A 19098-nucleotide genomic window follows, 5' to 3' on the forward strand; every position below is an offset into this window, starting at 1 on the left:
TTTATTTAACTTGTTCGTTTAGATTTTATTATCGATTTTATTATCGAGATGTACAGAAAACTCGCGAGATTAATTCATCAGTGAAAATCGACAATTGTCAGCTGAGTAAATTGTCGTTCGTGCTGATCGAAGCTAACATTGGCATTGCATACACGTAATTCTCCATAAACCACTCCTGTCTTTCAGCATCGTCAATTGTGAGAATATATATATATATATGTATATATATGTATAAATCCGAAAAGTATATATTCCTGTTATATCTATAAATAATATATCTTATAATTTATATAATAATAAAATTATTTAAAACAAATACGTGTAATTATCATATTGTTTTCTTGACCCTGCTTGCTGATCACGCCTCTTGAATTAAATTATTATCACGATAAATTCTATTTCAATTTTCATTACATATTTCACGCCAAATTAAGATATCAATATGATTAAAAATTTTGGTCAGTTATTTGGATTTAATATTTGTATAGGATTAAACGCGCTACGCGCGAGAAGATGCCGCGTCGCGATTCGCAAGTTGGCCACCGACGAGACACGTTCACGGGTGTAAAAGGTGGGCGCTCTGCGTGCGTCCGGCTGGAATTACGAGCCTGGGCGTTAAAATGTATCGAAAAGAGACAGCCGTATATACGCAGAGAGTATTTATGGGCATAGGCCTGGTCAGGAAGACAAGGAAAGAGACAGAAAGAGGCAATCGGTATGGACGCGGCCAACGGATCCGGGCTAGGTCGTTCAACCAACCGGCTAACCATCGAACCGTCCGACCGACCAGTCCGCAACGGTCGAAGCACCTTACTCTTAACAGTCCGTACCAACAGGGAGGAAAAGAGAAGGAGAAAGAAGAAGATAGCGGAGCAAGAAAGACGAAATGAGGGAAGCAACAGGGAAAGAGAAAGAGCGGATGCTTAACACCATCGTCACCGGGTTCCACCAATGGCCGGGTGATTCTGTGTCTTCGCGCTAGTGCGAACTGGGTGCAAGGGTCCAATCGTACAGAGAAATCGGCGTAAGCGAACGGCGCAGGATTGTAACGCGAGGTGTGGGTCCAGTCGAGCTGTCGAGCTAGAGGCGCTTTTAAATGCTCACCCATTGTATCAATAATGTCACCGACGTAGACGATTTATCGTGATACGAAACGTTCTTCGAGAAGGCAACGAAGAAACATGATATCCCATCTCCGTGTGCAATCTACATATGCAAGGTCAATACTGATGCGAATATCAGCAAAAAGAAAAGTGACTAAATCGAGCTTGATGAAGATAAATATTGGGTCGGAATAAAAGTTTGTATAACACAACGAACTTCAAAATTTAAGCAGTTGCATTAAAAATAAACAAAATTTAAAATAAAAAAAAGGGTTTAAAACTAAAATTCTATAAACTTTACGAATTAACAATATGATGTAAAATATTAATCTTCAAAATTTGATAGTTTAGTTTTTTTTAATCCGAGAATTATAAAGCAGTAAGTCTTTGACCTACCCCCCGTACCTTTTTCTGTATCAGAAAAATATAATTTCGAAAAAGATAAGCGAAATAATACTTTTTCAACTTATCACAATTTTTATCTATGAATTAAAGAACTCTTTTTATGGAGGAAATAGCAAAGTGTTTTCTAAAACTTTGAACGATTTCAATCTAAGAATTCCTTGGAAAGATCAAATCTATTTGAGAAATATCCTTATCGTATTTGAGTATATAAGTGCTATCGAGAAATATATATAATGAGATATACTTAATTAAATTCCAATTAAAAAAAATGTTACAATTGAATTTAACAACAAATTCTATGTATTAATTATAGATTCTTATGATAAAATTGTACTTATTTTGTTAAACAATTGCTGTAAGATTTAGAGTGATAGTCGCCTAACGACTGAAACGCTTCTACGACAAACATGTAACAATACAGTCGAATCTTTACGGAGAAATAAATTCCCTAAAATCAAGTTTATTAAGTTATTTACGCAAAGAAAATTATTAGAGAGAGACCTGGAAATTCTATAGCATTTCTAGAAATTTAACAACTCTTTATTCTTAATCAATTAAAAGTCCCTAAACATGATTTTTTTCTCTAATTCTGTTGGATCTTTTCCGTACAATTTTAATTAATAAGATATAAATCTTTTGTTTTGCATTCGTATTTCAACTTACACACACAGTAATTACCGCTTAATAATATCCATCTTATATGTACATATTCAAATCGAAATATAAATAGGAAATGAAAAAATCAAGAAGCAAAAACTCGCTCGGTTCCAACTTACTAAAGATATGAACTGCCTACAATCGCCATATTTACTCGCGATAGCGATACTCGCAATTTGCGATGGTCCGTACGAAATACGAGGTGATGATACAACGACATTCGCTTTTCTCGTAAGGGCAACGATACGGAGGAAGGCGGATCTGTGCCCTCGTGAAGATACTCTTAAACGTCCCACGGATTCCACCTCTGTCAAGCAGGCTCCTCCTATTTCGCGTGCATGTACATACACACGTTCGTTTGTTTCCACTTAGGTTGACGGAATCTCCTTACGTAGCACGACAATCCTGCACGACTCCGGATCGTTAAAATGCACGTAAGTAGAAATTGGAATTCTCCGTCCGGCAGGAAAGAGGGGTATACAACGCAAAGGAGGAAGCGGTAATATCGAAACAACTGATACCATTAAACGAAAGACGTTGAATACTAATGAATAGAAATCACCGTTCTTTGTCATTGCGGACGGAATGATGTCACGCGAGAAGAAGTTACGAGAACGCAAATCATATCACCTTGAGCGATGTAGATATCTATTTAATCTTAACTGTGGTAGATTCGTGTAAGAATGAGAGAAAATCGAATGTGTAGGATATACAGGAAACAGATAAAATAATATATGTATTTGATAAATATATATTATTTATTTTACTATTTCTTTCATTAATAAGAAATGGGTCTATCACTTGCTTTTAATACATTATTCTGCCTTCGTTGGAATACTCAATGCTTGAATAGTTACCAAATGAATGTGTACTATTCTTATTGATAGAATCTTTCAATTGTTTATACGAGATAATTGATATTGCAGGAGGAAATTTTCTTCTCATTCTATTTTTCAAAATTGCCCCTTGTTCTCCAAAACTTCAACATCTTTCCTACCTAATGCAATCGTCTTGATTTAAATATTATTTTTAGTTTCGAAGAGTAAAGTGAAAAACCGATTTTCTTTTCTAATATTTTTTAAGCAATTGAAGATGTTCTGCTCTCCAAAAGAATGATATACGTATCTATTGTAATAGTTGCTACATTATTCAAACATATATGACTCTATTCCAACAAGGATAAAACCTGTAGTAAATACAAATAATAGACCAACTTTTTATTAACAAAATAAATAGATAGTACATATTCCTCACATTATTTTGTCCATCTTTCATTTCCAAAAATCATAGAAGCAATGGTAACCCAATTCCTCGTGTTAAATAATATTTTATTTTTAACTTTGATATGTATTGAGAAGTAAATCAATCATTTCTGTGATTAGTTTCAAAATAAACAGCATTAATGTATGCACTTAGTAAATAATAAATTAAATGCGAATCAAATTTAATACATTCTCTTTCGTTAAATTGTTGAACGCTCGATTATTTTAGTTAAATCAACAATATAATCAAGTAAGAGCAGTGGAGACCTACAAAAATGATTAAAAATAATTCAAATTTGAGTATAATTTGACATTATAAATTTAGAAAGGTAAAAATAAAATATTGTCTTAATTTAATAAAAATATTAAACATAATTCTGTAAAATATCTAATTATTTGAACAGATAAAAATAGTTTTGGGTAACAATAGTGATTTTATTGTCACTTCTAAGAATTTAAGCTTCATTTGAAATAAAGTGTTTGCAGCAGCTCTTCTCCCTTTCGTTTACGCGTTACATCCGGTATCTTATCACTTTACGCTTGCCCTTTTCAAACGTTCACATCGCAGTGACGCGCTCGCATCTTAGCGTAGGTTTTTGACGTTCCCCACAGCGAAGCTGATCTTAACACGTTCGTTTACCGAAGAGGCCAGCCGTCTGCGCATCAAATCGCGACGCACTAACGACCAAGAAGACTCGGCGGCGGCAGCACGAACCGGAACCGCCAGCAGTCGTTCCTCGGTCTCGGAAATAATATTCCTAAGTTTTTTTACGGAGCCACGCATCTTAAATAAAAAAAAATTAAAAAAAAAAGAGAGAGAAACGGCAAAAGGGGCAGACGTGGCGGAGGTACAGGACGATGCCTGGGACGGGCAGAGGGAGAGAGAAGGTGGCGGAGGCGCTGCACCACGGAGAATTGAAAATGATGATTGGCGGTAAGCGGGCTGCCAGCGTTGATGGAGGAGCAGGAGGGCGGAGAAGGGAGGATGTAGAGAAGGCACAGCACGTAAAGGAGTACTAAATAAGAAAGCCACGAGGGAACCGGGAACGGCGGGGGCCGGGAGGGAACCGCGAGCAACTCTGAAGGAGGACATCGCAACAAGGCGAGAAGGGGTGGGCAGGCGAGGAAGGGGGGAAAGAACGACCGCTGGAAAAAGAGTCGGGCAGCGCGCGAATTAAGTCGATCGCGGTGCGTGGAACCACATCCTTCGCGCCCGCTGCCTCCTTCGCGGATATCGGCCTCTCTCCCGGTGTCCCGGTCCCTTTCCCCGCGAACCCCATCCCGTCAGCCGCGCTTCTTCTCGCTCCTATGGGGAACGCATCGACGCGCGTACCCCCTTCTTTATTATCGGCATCGACCATCGTCTTTTGTTTTATAATAACCGCCGCGCGGCTGCGGTCACGCCGCTCTCCGCGCATCGACGATCTCCTTTTGCAATGCCGGAGGAACTCACCGCGCGCTCCGGAGGAACGCAGGGAGGAGTCCGGTCGAGGGGGGTCCGCAGGTTTATCGCGATAAATCGCCGATGGCCGGTAGTGACGTCGAACTGCGTGCACGTTCTTGGGCGCGTACTTCGATATTGTTACACTGTTCCCCGCTCGGTTGTAGCGTTGCGAAACTGCGAAAAGATTGTACGTCGATCAGCCTGTCGGCCAATCGACCGGTTGTTGGTTGTTTAGCGAAATCCGGTGGTAATTTTAACGTCACGAAGTCGGTAGCTAGTACGATAAGCGCGTATCACTACGTTAAATCGTTTCGCTACGGTAGACAATAGGGTAATAAACCGTCGGAAAATCTCTCTTTATCCAAGCTCGCTCATTGAGAAACAAATCGCGTTGGCAATTGCCTGACATTGCTGGATTAGAGAAAGAAATAAAATAAATAATTTGATTTTTTTACAGAACAGGTTTTGTAGAACCATAAACAATTTCGATTAGTGATCGATTGATATAGTAATATTGATCAAGAAAAGCTTTTAATTTCGTAACTCGCTTATTTCATTGATAGGAACGATCGTTTCTAAATACTTTAATTTAAGATGCATTCAGAAAAAAATATTTAGTTTCAATAACTATAAAATAGTAACATGAACTATAATTATATACGAGTATATAAAACTTGTATAGTTAGTTATTACCTTTATAATTATCATTACTATGGCTACTTTCCTGTTAGAACATACAATTGACATGTCATTCTACACTGAAAAAAAATGATATAGTTTAATTAAAAATAATTTTATTAATTTAATAAACCATTAATGAAACAAATACGTCATGCTCTTATTTCAATAAAATTTTATTTGTTTCATTAACACTGTTATAAATCAACAAGATTATTTTTAATTAAAATAATGCTACTGATACATCATTTTTTCAGTGTATTTTTTTTATTCATTAAATGTCGAGAAGGATAGGATAATGTTTGTGTTGACTGAATCTCACAAAACAAAAACAGTAATGAAGCAATTACAAGGTAACAATTAGATAAGTTTTGTGTAGAATTAATGTACACCCCATATATACAGTTCAATAAACTATTTCATAGTTATTGTCACCTTATAGTTGCGCTTTATTATTGCCGTTTTTCTCTTGTGCAGAAATGAGTGAGATAGATTGAAGTATATGTCACAAATGTTGAATATTAATATACATATGTCATGAGAGTCGTCGGATTATAGCGATTTAGATCATAAAAGCTCTTAGCATACGCAAAATCGTCTTCCATTCGCTGATCTGCTTAACGAAAAGATACACGGGCACTATTTTACGACGTGGCCTTTTATTAAATATTCCTGCATCGGATGAGACCAAGTTACATCTGGCTCTCTCGTCGTCGGAGACAGAGATGCGGAGAATGGATAAGACCGCGACAACGGGGGGCTACGTCTCGGCGAAGCGCCCTTAATTCGGCAATAAAAACGCCGGCTCACGTATATTATTTTATTTTGGTACCAGGACCGGCCGCGACTTAAACGCATCCATAATTACCGGTGTCTACGTGAACCGCTTAACTTATCGCACGCTCCCGCGCGTACGAGCCTAATTTATGCGTGCGTGGATTTTAACTCCCACGCCGTGCGCTCTCGGGAGAGTGCACCGCACCGCGCGCACCGTTTGGATTGTTCGTGCCCACGAACCCTGAGTGCCTTGCGTATACCCGTCCCCGGGGCCCCGGCAAGAGTTATCCGCGTCGAGTTGCGACGAGCTCCCGATACGCCCGACACGAATCCAGATCAGCCGCGTTGGTTTTCGCGCGCCGACTGGAAAGCGAAATCGCGCCGCCGCCCATAAATCGCGCGGCGAGCACGCATTTCACCGAACGGACTCGCGTTCAATCGATTCGTACGCCGTTGTATTTTTACGCTGTATTCCTGTGGCACGAGTATGACGTGTTGCGAGATATCGCGTTTCGTGAGTACTGCTGAGTGGTAACACGTACATTTTCTTATGCCGGAAAGGAAAATATTTACTACGTTAAGATTCGACGTGATTTCACTGATATTATATATCAATTAAAAGTCTTTCAACACCTTCCAGATTTTATAGGTATACATTTATATTAGCGTATAGTTAGTTTAACGTAGGTGATTAAATCACGCAGGTGATTTAAAGATACAAGTTAATAAATAGGATAGAACACACAAAAATTAATCTTTATATTTAGTTTAATTACAATTTTATTATTTTATTTTTACTGAATGTAATTAAATTTATATTCATATATTTTTAATTTATTTTTATTAATTATTAATTATATCCTCTTATAAAATAGAGAAATGTAAAAATAATAATCTTTAGATTTTGGGGCATACTTCTCACTCAACATCTCAACTAACAATAACGTAACATTAATTTCTTTCTAATTTATGAAATGTATAATTTCATACTCAACAATGTAAATATAATATATAATATTGTACATAACAATTACATTGTTGAGTACAAACTTGTAACATTGATGTTATGTTACTATTATTATTAGTGTTTACTGCGTATTTTCCTTTGCTAGAACAAGATTTTTAAGAACTTTGCCTAGGGCACTATGGCCACCACCCCACCATTTAAAGATTAAATAGTCCATAAGAAACAAAACCGTCAAAAGCGATTTCAGCAAAATATGAAAAGTGAGTAGGAGAACGATTTAACCGCGAGAGATGCCAGAGTACTTGCTTAAAATTGTTCGCTCGTCATGTTGTTTATACCTATTGTTTGAGAAGTTCGGTCGAATCGTAGTATCTACGGGAGTGTGTAACGAGTGAGCTCATCTTCGACGGGAGAGCACTGTACAATACGTAGAGACCACAGAACACAGTGAAGAATAATGTGAAAAGCGGCAGGTAAGCGCATGCCATGGAGACGCGAAAAAAAAGCACGAGCAAAAGATAAGCGATGCTGCTCGCACTCGACCGAGGTAGACCCGGTAATTTTGTCGAATTGCGCCGAGCGATTACCGTACGTACGGCGGCACGAATTTTCCGTTTGTTTGAGTTACAGGTTTGCGCAAGGCCACTCAACAACCTGCTGGCTCTCGTACGGAAGGAAGGGAAGGTGATCGGTTGAGCGAAGGAGCCGTTCCGGATGGCAGGGATACACAAGGATCGGGCGAGAAGGGCGCGTTACGCGCGCGAATGGTCCCGAAGACCCTTCGAACAATGACCAGAAAAAAGGAGGACCCACGCAGTTGCTCTTTCTGTGTACTGAGAGGGCCGGTAATTTGCCTGATGGCCGGCGATTAACACTCAAATGAACGGCGGGGGGAAACGCACGGAGCCTTATCCCATCTCTGTGTTCTCGGTGCTACTGCCCCTATCGCAGCTCCTTTGTTCCCGTGGAGGTTCCTCGCTGAATCTTTCTCTCGCCCTCTACCCGTTGAACAATGGTAGCGGCGATTCCGCACCGCGATTTTTCCGGCAGCTGAATAAAGAAGGAGGAGGAGGAGGAGGAGGAGGAATAGTGGAAGGAAGATAAAAGGGAAAAAGAATAAGAATACACAACGTGAGCGTGCGCGCGCGCGTCTTCTGCGAGCCTGCCAGAAGAAGGATAATTCCCTGTAAGTGGATAATGTCTCGACGTTGCTCCTTGCCTACGCAGTCAGGATCGTCGTCCTGGCCAGTCGTTTCCCCTCTCAGTCTTTCTCTCCTGTTTCGATTCTCCTACCCTGCCTGTCGTTTCGCATGGAAGATCGTAGCCGATGGCTGGACGCTTTGTAGTTCGGTTTGTCTGTCCTACCTTCTCCGGTAGGACAGACTATTTCTAACTCTATCTTGAGTCCCGCCGAAGGATCTTATTGTGCAACCCGCTTTCATAGTTCCACCCAGTGCTCCCGGACGCGTCTCTGCCCGCGGAATTCGCGTTTTTCCTTCTTGCTGTATTCCCCTTTCCCCCTTGCTCCTCTTTCCGTCCGCGTCGGGCACTTCCCTTCCCTTACCCCGGACTTTTATCGTGCAGGGATAAACCCGCGCTGCCGTTTGCGGCTCATCCTCCAATTATCCCTAATACAGAGAATACCATGGAACGTTATTATTACTACCATCTATTTGGAATCGTTGCTTTCCTTCTTGGCCTTCTACACCGCGACACGTGGTGAACCGTGAATGTCGAGCGTATCTAGAGAATTGCTGAGAATCGTCTTCAAAAGAAAGGAGTAATAACAAAAGTTGTACAGCAAGGTAAATTACAATGCGTGATAAATTAAGTTCAATAGCGGATGATTATTCCAATTCAACAATTCTGCATTGAAGTCACAAAATAATATTAAAATTGCTCAAAAACGAATATTTACAACAGAAGCCTTGTTACCAGGAAAGTAACGAAAATAAAATTTACAAAGAAAATTTAAATTCTTAGGTATGAAGTTGTTAGGCTCTTTATATTTATCGTTAGAAACACAGTATCACTTACCTAACCAAACTTTACAAATTTTAATTAACAATGTGAATGATTTCCATAAAATAAATGTGCAATATTTGTCGAAACAATTAACTTTAAATAATTTAAATATTGTCAAAATATAGTCATTAAGATTAAAATGTTAATGTATTTTTATAAAATCAAATTTTACATAATATATAAAATAACAGTTTTACTGCTCATGTAAAAAAGTTTTTGCTCATTTCATTCAGCTAAAAAAAAAATTTTTGTGGGAGGCTGAGTAAGCTGTCAGTCAGCCCGCCCCACGTGTTAATAACAACTGATATGAAAAATCGAATACACAGGTTTGGCCCAGTCGGAATAACTTTGGTTCAAATTAAAAGTATCTAAACAGTAAAGGAGATCGGGGCTAGTAGACTCATTTTCTAGTTTCGAATTTTTACAGACGAAATTAAGAGACTTATCGAAAAAATGAATTCTACACCAGTTACTACATACATTTGACTACCTAATCATATTTTAATAATAAAGGGAAACTGATAATTAATATGAAAAAAAAAATGCATTTTTCTAATGCATTCCATCTGATGCAACTAGCCCCAGGACCGGGGTAGTTTGACTAAGATTATTAAAATAAAGATTAATGTATTTTAAGCTACATCTTTGACTACATATTAATAAAACTTTTATAAAAATAATACACATAAACAAAAAAAATCTGTTAGGCTTTATTAAGTAAGAACTTACTATCTAAATAGAAATCAAATATCTCGCATAATGATATACGATTGTAAAACAAAAACTTTAAGAATAAAAATATTTACTTAGGTGTACGACTTTTTAAAATTGTAACATGACTTCTATCATAGATGTGTTCGCAACGAGATGTTACAGCAGACTGAGCGGCAGTCGCTGCTGCGTGCTCAGACACATTTACGCGTGTCTCGCATGTTTTGTTTTTAATGTAGTCTCGATTATTCTACTTACCCCTATAGTCTACTGACTTCGGTTTGCCCTATGCATTGAAATCACAAAATAAGATGTCTTCAATATATTTTTGTGTTAGGTTTATGTTTTATGTGCCGATTTTGATATGCGTGCAGATTATCAAAATTCAGGTCAAAGTTATCCTGACTTTGGGCAAGATATCTCATTTTATGATAATTTTTTAATGGTCTCTAACAAAATTATATTTTCAGATCTGTAAATTTTTAGATACTTCAGCAAAACCGATCTTTCCATGTACAATTGCCTTATTTCGGTTTTCTGTATACTTTCATTTAAATTCAAAGCGGAATTGTTTGTTTCCTTGTTAGATGTAAAAGAACCAACGGTTATCGTTTAATTCTGTCGATGAACATCTTCCTGCGACAGAGCATCGTTCGTTCGATAATAGACGCTCGGACGATTCTTTGTTCGCCACTGTCGCGTCGCTCGTCAGGATGCGCATTCGAGATGGAAGAAACGAGAGAAGCGAAAGAGAGGAAGCGAGAGAAGCGACTACCAGCAAGGCCGTTGTAATTATTGTACTTCGCAGCGATTGTTCGAGTACGTGCGAACTGTCGGTACGAATCTCAGCGGCACTCCGAACGATGTGGAACGCGGCAATATTCCTCGTCGCACTTTAACTGCCAGAACTCTCGCGTGGCTGCATGAAGGAAACCCAGGCGAGGGGTTTCCTTCACAACGAGTCAAACGATACACCGCCTTGAAATCTACATCTAGTCTTCTGAATTTTATAGGCCGCCGACGAAGAACGGCGATTCCCTCACACCGCGCTCGCCATCGTCGTCTTTATGATGGGCATTCCCGTGACGGCTAAATGCAGCGCGATGCAACGCGGTCAGATCATCCGCCGAACAGCTTTTTACCCATCGATCGCGATGACTTTTACGATAGCCAAGTCGCGGACCGGCCCCCTTGCGATCATAAAGCCTCCAAAGACCGTACTTGAGTTTCGGATGGAACGCAACGCAACAAAACGCAACGCGATCCTGTATGAAGGACTCCACCTCTTCGTACGCCTCTAAATGCCATCAAGGAGCGTACGCGAGAGCGAGTGGTTACGCGAGAATTTGTATTCGTTATGCGCCGCCGGTTTAAGAACAATTTACATTCTTAGTCGATGCTACGCCTTCTCTGGAGCCGCTCGACGAAAGATTGAAGTTCCGCAATTTGGGATTGCTCGTATACGAGCGTTTTCAGGAGTTTTAGATTCCCATCAAGTCGAACTCATACACATTCAGATCGTCTTATAAAATGTCCGAATTAAAGCTTGTCTAGTGCGTTGACAAGACATTTATGGTCTTTGCATGTTTTATATGTATATAAGATCAGTCAGTGCAACTTTAGCGAACACAAAATATGTATTTCAAAAGAATTTTAGATTTTCAAATCGAATTCGTACACTCTAAAAAATATGAGAGTAGATTTAACACCATTATGTGAAGTCTATATGCAGAGTTCTTATCATGTTGTACCGATATAAACATTAAGGGTTTTAAATCCGCATGTTGGTGCTAATATTAACACCAACACAGTGAAAATTACAGACACTGTGTTTGTGAAGTTAGCACGGCATTTTACTAATTTTTAAAAAATAATTATTTCGGTAGAACTTTGCATTGTTCTACTGTTCTACATTTTTAATATAAAAAAAATCAAAGACAAAGGAATGCCGTGCTAACTTATCGATTCAGAATAGCATAACTTCCTTTGAAGAACCAGATGCCATCAAATATTACGACATCTGCATATAGATACTGCATGATGTTAAATCTACGTCCAACACAAATTCAAAACTCTTAGTGTTTATATTAACACCATCACAGTATGGATTTAACTCATGATGTCCATATTATGATAGTGTTTACATCGATACTACTAACAATGAGAATTATAGAGATCGCATAGTTTTAAATCCACACCCATATTTTTTAGTGTATACATCCGTCTTATAAAATGTTTAAATTAAAGCTTGTTCTAGTCCGTAGCCAAACGATTTATGTTCTTTGCAATGTTTTAGGATCAGCAGTTGCAATTTTAGCAAACGCGGAATGATATTTCGCAACTAAGGTATGATGCGCACGTCCGAGTGAAGAAGATCGTGTACAAGTGCGCATACCGTTGAAGAGTATAGCTGGCAAGACAGTGAGAATAATTTATGGCGTGGGAAGACATTTGCATTCCGCGAAAGATGCTTCGGCATCGCAGAGATGGTCAGGAAGAAACGAACTAGTAAAGAACGGAAGGGAAAGCAGAAGAGATCGACATCTTTCCTCGCGCAATCTAGGTAAAAACGATTTTACGACAAGATGCTGGTGGTCATTTCTCCCTGAGCACGGTCGAAAACAATCGAAAAATCGTGTGCGACATGAACCAAAGAAAGAAGAGCGACGCGCCACGCGCGCCGGTGAGAACGGCTTTGCGAATGGCGCGGCGCGTCGTTGAAGAGTTCCCATGGATGCCAGACTCGCGGAGTTGAAAAAATCTATAACGTAAGCCACTAGTAGGCAAAGCACAATCCCCATTGGCTCTCTTCCCGAGGCCCGGTAAGACTCGCGCGAATAACTCTGGACTAGATCAAACCATAGGCCACGTTTTCGTTATTCCGTACTCCTCCGTGTCGGCTCGCGCCCAAGTAGACGAGAGGACGAGCCGGGTGAAACGATGAGCGACGAGCGAGCAGGCCGAACGGTCAGCGATCAGCGGAGGTCTCAAGACGGGTACACACTTTTGTTATGAGGATCATATAATATTCCAGTCAGCTCCGCGGTTGAACAACGGGCATTGGCGCTCACGAGCTGAATGACAATTCGGTGGAGGGCTACGAGAGACGCTGGGTAATTGCCAGCTTCGCCAATCATTATTACGTGTGTCGTTGGATATGCCGCGTTATTGACACACGGGGGGACACACAGATAAACGGGACCCACGATTCGCGAACTAACGGCAATTCAGATGCGCATAATTTGCGCCTATCAGTCCATGGGAACTTATCGATATTCTCGATGGTAATTTAAATTTGACGTTAGGTCATTAACGTTCGGTGATTTTCATACAAATTTAACCTTCTAACAATAAGATCTTCTTTAGAAAGATTTTCTTCTCGACCCTCTGACTAACAAAGTCGTTAGATCATATTTGATCCCGATCTTATCTATAACTATTAAAGGATTAAAGATAAAATATCAAAGAACAAATAGTTATGATATCGTTAACTACTTATAAATTAAATAACAAATTTATTGATTTATAAATTCATCTTTTAGATAATACGTCAAGTTAATTTATAATTTCCATGTTATAAGTTTGAGTGGACTGTGATTATAAACTATATCGAAAAAAACCGGAACTGGGCAAATAGTTGTGATATTACCAGCGTGATCTAATTTATGAATCAAATAATAAATAAATTAATGTACAAATTAATCTCTTAGATAATACGTCAAATTAATTTATAATTTCCACATTATAAATTCCGATTCAAGATTTGAGTGGACTGATCGGAGAGATGTAGCTATAATTAATAGATAATAATGTAATAGAAAATTACTGTCGCAAGTTGTGGCAGTTCGAGTATACGTGAAAGCTTATAATTAGCAATATAATTAAACTGCCATGCAAACGCAATTCTAATAAATGTTGTTGCCAGTTAATGCATACGAGAGGTACACATGGTAATCTGATTGTATTTGATTTAGCGTGGGTTAATTAAAACGGTGTGTGCCGTGATCGATGTACCGATTATTGTGATACTCTCGACATTGGTAACCAGTATATAACGGTATTTCTCGATAAGGAAAGTCTAAATCAAGATCGGCCAATGGTAATTAATTATCAGACCGTGATCGATGTACCGATTATTGTGATACTCTCGACATTGGTAACCAGTGTATAACGGTATTTCTCGATAAGGAAAGTCTAAATCAAGATCGGCCAATGGTAATTAATTATCAGTCACTTTAATGTCTCTCCGATTTGAAATATTTATAATTGCAGCATAAATACTAATTGGTTTATGGAAAATCCGCTATATTGAACCTTCAGCGAATCGATCATTAAATTATATATTCCGCATTTAATAACGTGATTAAATTATTTACATACATTTCTTCACAATCTGTGCAACATAAATGTAACACAATTTAACATCCAATTCAAATGACATATCTGATATATATATATAGTTATCATTAAAGAGAAGATGTAGGCATTTCATTTCCTTATCATTGAGAATATGGAAATGATGTAACCATTACTGCGTATCAATCGTTTTAAATATCTACGTAAATATTGACATGAGATTGAGTGGAACAATTTTTTGATAAAGTAGTTAACATTAAACGAAATGCCGTGACATAGTAAGAAGCATTACGACTGACTTAAAACGTAAGGTGAAAAATGCAATGAGGTGATACACACCGATGTGGATCAGGATGCAATAAATTATTACAAATAATAATGTCATCTTGAGCTCCGGAGGGTGCTCGTTAAACAGAAGGCAACACAATCGTGTTGCTAATGACTCTGGTGCTGTGGAGTTGTTTCTTAGTACAACCACGTGGCGAGTGTAGATACTTCGTCACGCGTAGAGGATGGTGAGTCCTGGCGAATCATTAGTAAGGTATCCACCTTGAGCCTAGTAGTTTCCTTTTGCCACGAGGCAAATCTCGATCTGTACATCTATTGTCTATACTCACGCGCAAGAGAAGTATTTAATTTCCCAAAAAATATGTTCTGTTTGAAAGTAAAAGATATAAATATATGACTTTGTTGATGACTATTATGATGGCTATTAAACTACCTATCATTTATAATTTAAATATGATTTCTGACTCGTAAGATATATCGTTGAAAAGAAACCTCTATCAAGCGAACATAAAGCCGAAATCTCGAAAATAACCATTAATAGAGCATGTACAGTTTAAGAAAACCATCATAAATCATCAGCGTGAGATTGTTCTAATGAGCATTGATAAAGTCATCTAATTACAGTTGCAGCGAATATACCTAAGTGAAAGGCTCGTAGGCGTGGCAGGAAGCGTACAATGGATGGGAAACTCGATAGTATACATAAAATATATATGATCACAAAAACCCGCGGCTAAGAAAGTTGCGATATCGCGAAAGGTTAATTACTACGCACAGTATTATACGCACGACTAGTAATGCATTTCGATGAGAAGCAATGATATTTCCTTCAAGCGCATAGCAATCATTTTATTCGCTCGTTACGCTGGCTACCTCAATTTTTTCTCGACAGAGACACGCTTTGCTAACTGAGATAGTTATCGAGACAAAAATACAGCATTTAACAAATAATTAATATTTCTTCGTCACAAATCTTTAAAAAAATGTATTTATACATTTAATCCGTAACTGGAACTCTATGGATCCTGACTTCTGGGACATTTTCCTAATTTTCGAAGAGTGCAATAATATAATAAATAGTATAATAAATTCTTAAATAGTATAAAATAATTATTTGGTATAATTTTATGTTTTAATATCTTATTTTTCACAGGTCCTATATAGGCTAATTATCATACTATATTTATAAAAAGTTCAAATGTTGCAATCTTCTTTTATATAATTGAAAAACTTAAAACTTCTTGTGAAACTAATAACAAAAAACTTTTATGACACCCAAGGACACACATGTTCCTTTAGCGTCATAAAAAATGTGTTTTTGTTATACAAGTTAAATAAGCTTTCTTCGTTGTAAAATGCGTGCTACGGATACCTGGTAAATTACAAATAGAAAAAGAACCATGTAGAGGGAGTACGTATTAGAGAGAGGTTTCGAGTCTCTATTTTGAGAACGGTAACAGGACTTCGCGGAACACAAGCGCTGGTAAGGACTCGTCGTGCAAGCGTTACAGATCTGATGGCACTAATGACGGGGCCCCGAGTTGTCCACGTGTTGTGACACTAAGTGACCACACGAAAAGGAGGTACCACGAAGAAGTGACGATGATCAGTTTGTTAGGTTCCCTTGTCGGTTTGATAAATCGACGGTAACAAGTCGGACCGGAGGGAAGAGTCCGGAAGTGTCATTATTTTTATAGTATATCTGCTGGCTTAAGAATAATTTGCCGTGGTTAATCGAAATAAAGCGCAAGTCACGCTACGCTGTTGCGTTCTATGAACTATAAGGCACCGTTGACGGTCCCAGGATGACTTCACGCTTGGCACAGGCTGATCGTGCAGGCGTTAGGAATGTGATGACACTCGCAATGAAGTCCTAGCATATGAAAACTAACTAAGCACAAGAAAATAAAAGAAAGACGTAGCCCACGGGAAGGTCTCTTTAAATTCTTTTGCGTCTGAATACTTTCACGATGACATCACTGATTCGTGTCCCTGCTATCATTAATAATATTCTCACATGTTCGATCGTTTCAGATACTGCGTAAAATAGGCAGTGTATATGCGGTCTGGAAATTATCCATTACACTTAGTAACAGCCATCACATTTGTATTTTAAAAAAATTACTCGTATATGAGAAGAACGGTTTTGCTAAAATATGTACACTTTAAAAAAAATGTCAGTGTGGATTTAACATCGTGCGATGTTTATATAATTCTCACTGTGTTGATGTTAATATTAACATCAAAATGATGTGTAGACTGTGAGAATTATATATAGATATCACATGTATTAAAATCACACCAATATTTTGTTGTACCATCAAAATAAATTATGTAGAACACTCAAGCTGGTTTAACAAAATTATTTACAGATCTGTATGCCCCCTCCCATATGCTCCTAAATATACTCGAAAGTATCGCCATACTTCATTCTCAGATAATTAAAAACTATCAATATATTTGAAGAGAAAAGCAATTCATTTAAAAAAATGAAATCCCATAACACGTTAGTAAATTATGAATACACCGTCTTCGTAATAAATTACAGTTCTCGTTCCTACAGACGCATTTGCGTAACATCTTGGAAGAAGCATCTTGTCAGCAGAAAATTCCGAAAAGTCCAGCACCTAGCGATTGAGTCCCGTGGTTTGGGCCGGCGCGTTAAGGACTACTCGTGCAGGCATCAGGGATCCGATGACGCTAATGACGAGGCTATGTGTCCGCATATTGACGCTAACTGGACTGACTACGAGGAAGACTCGTTGGTACTGAAGATGGGCACGAAGGGGACGCGGAGGGCGAGAAGACGAGAGAAGCAGAAGTGGCGATGCCTGGGCAGAAAGTATCGTGCAGAAACGGCGTGCACGAGGTAACAAACGTCTCCTCGAGGCTTCGTGAGGCGAGGAGAGGAGGTCGCGGCGAGGTGAGGCGGCCGTTTTCGAGCCGCGGAGATGATTTACCTTACAACTAACAATATCCCTCCTTAAGGCCCTGGCGGATTTATTGGTTCTCTCTCTTTCCACCGGAGAATGTCCAGCGGGGATAGGGCAGTGCCTCGCGAAGTATCCGGAGAGAAGGAGAAAGAACGGAGACGGAGGGGAGACGTGAAGAAGGCCCCGGGCTCGAACCCGGCACCTCATTACCCGATAATTTACTACGCGAGTAATTAACTGGGCACACAAACGGTGCCACGTTATGTATACCCGGTGCGCGCGTATACACCGTCCGACAACTCTTCCTTCCCGGTACTTCTCGGATGCGTACGCTCGTATATTACCGCGCCGCGTCCTCCTGCCGATCTATTTATCCATTCGTTTTGGCGTGACGAGCCTTCGCTCCCCTGGCCGACCCGGATGCGCGCGATAAACGGTTCAATAATGGCGGTCCGGAGAGCCCAACGAGAAAAAGTATTTACGACGTCTGCGTATTACATTTTATTTTCCTCGCCGATATTTTAGCACCACGGTAATGGCGTGATAATTATGGTCCCTTATAATGTATTATAACTAAGATAATAATAATATGCGCATACACTTATCGCAAGAACAAAGAGAATGAAGTTGAAATTGCCTGAAAAAAATGTTCCAACATTAAAAAAAAATTTTGGTTGAAAATGAACGAACCAGAAGATTCTGATCATATCAATCAGGATTCTGAGTTATCTCAACTAGGATTATAATAGATTCAACCAAAATTTCAGTCAATGCAACCAGACTCTTTCTACAATGATCGAACATATATGCTTATGACATGGTGGAGTTTTATTTCTTTTTTTTTTGTAAATAAAAGGCTACATAGAACAGAATAAAAACGCAGCATTGCAAGACTTTTCACCAATATTCTAAAATGATTCCATGAATGCGAGTTCTGCACTAGAAAAAACAATTTAGTGCCTTCTACAAAACTATTTAGTCGAGGCATTTTTTAACAACCAAACATTTAGTTGTTTTTACGAAATAATTGTTCTGCTTTGTAAATAATAAAATTGTTTACACCAGCTAAGCAATTAAGAATTTTTACATTTTAACAAAAAAAATATTTGTATATTTCAACCAAATCTTTGTTATTACAAAATTTTAGTTTAAAGAACAAAACATTTTTCTTAGTGTAAAATTGAGTTCGTGGCGAAGACGAAAGTAAGCAAATTTTTATGACTTATAAAATTCCTATAGCTCATTAAAGTTTTAAATATGTATATAATAACTAAGTATATATCACGATTAAAATTTGACTATCACACACTAACAATTAATAAAATATGCTAAGAAATTGCCATTATATGTCACAGTTTTGTTATTTTCATCAGAATGCGTACAACTGATTTGACTTGGTTACTCAAAATTATGGATCGAATTTAATATTTCAATAAACAATTTAGTTAATTATTATATACATATTTGAGGTTAATTTAATTTCTTTTCATTG

The 19098-nt window shown here is 38.5% G+C and overlaps 1 pseudogene; it reads left to right on the forward strand.

Annotated features, from left to right (window-relative positions):
- LOC108769138 (uncharacterized) overlaps nt 1-17719 on the forward strand; it is a 48361-nt pseudogene extending 30642 nt beyond the window's left edge.
- The last annotated feature ends 1379 nt before the right edge of the window (nt 17720-19098 follow it).

This window comes from Trachymyrmex cornetzi, unplaced genomic scaffold (assembly GCF_001594075.2).
Source record: "Trachymyrmex cornetzi isolate Tcor2-1 unplaced genomic scaffold, Tcor1.1 scaffold859, whole genome shotgun sequence".
Lineage (NCBI taxonomy): Eukaryota > Metazoa > Arthropoda > Insecta > Hymenoptera > Formicidae > Trachymyrmex > Trachymyrmex cornetzi.